A 482-nucleotide genomic window follows, 5' to 3' on the forward strand; every position below is an offset into this window, starting at 1 on the left:
CCCAAAAAATAAAAAAAATAAAATTATATATATATATAGAAGGATAATAAAAATATTTTTTTAAAAATAATAAAAAAATGTAAAAAATACATCATACAATATATAAAAAAAATTATATTTAATAATATATTACTATATATTAAATAATATAATATATATAAATAATATAAAAAATATATACACACACACACCGCGACACCACACACACACACACCAACAACACAACACAAATAAATATAATAAATTTTAATTATATATATATATTTAAAAAATTATTAAAAATATAATATATAAAAATTTATATAAAATATAATATATAATAAATATATGAACTATAATATTAATATATATAAATATATATAATATAAATATTTTATATAATAGATAATGTAATAACTGCATAAAAATAAATTCATGTAGGATATATGCATTACACATCTATCGATAAATGTAGATCGATCTAATTAAACTATTGTCTTTTT

This window comes from Penaeus monodon, chromosome 34 (genome assembly GCF_015228065.2).
Source record: "Penaeus monodon isolate SGIC_2016 chromosome 34, NSTDA_Pmon_1, whole genome shotgun sequence".
NCBI lineage: Eukaryota > Metazoa > Arthropoda > Malacostraca > Decapoda > Penaeidae > Penaeus > Penaeus monodon.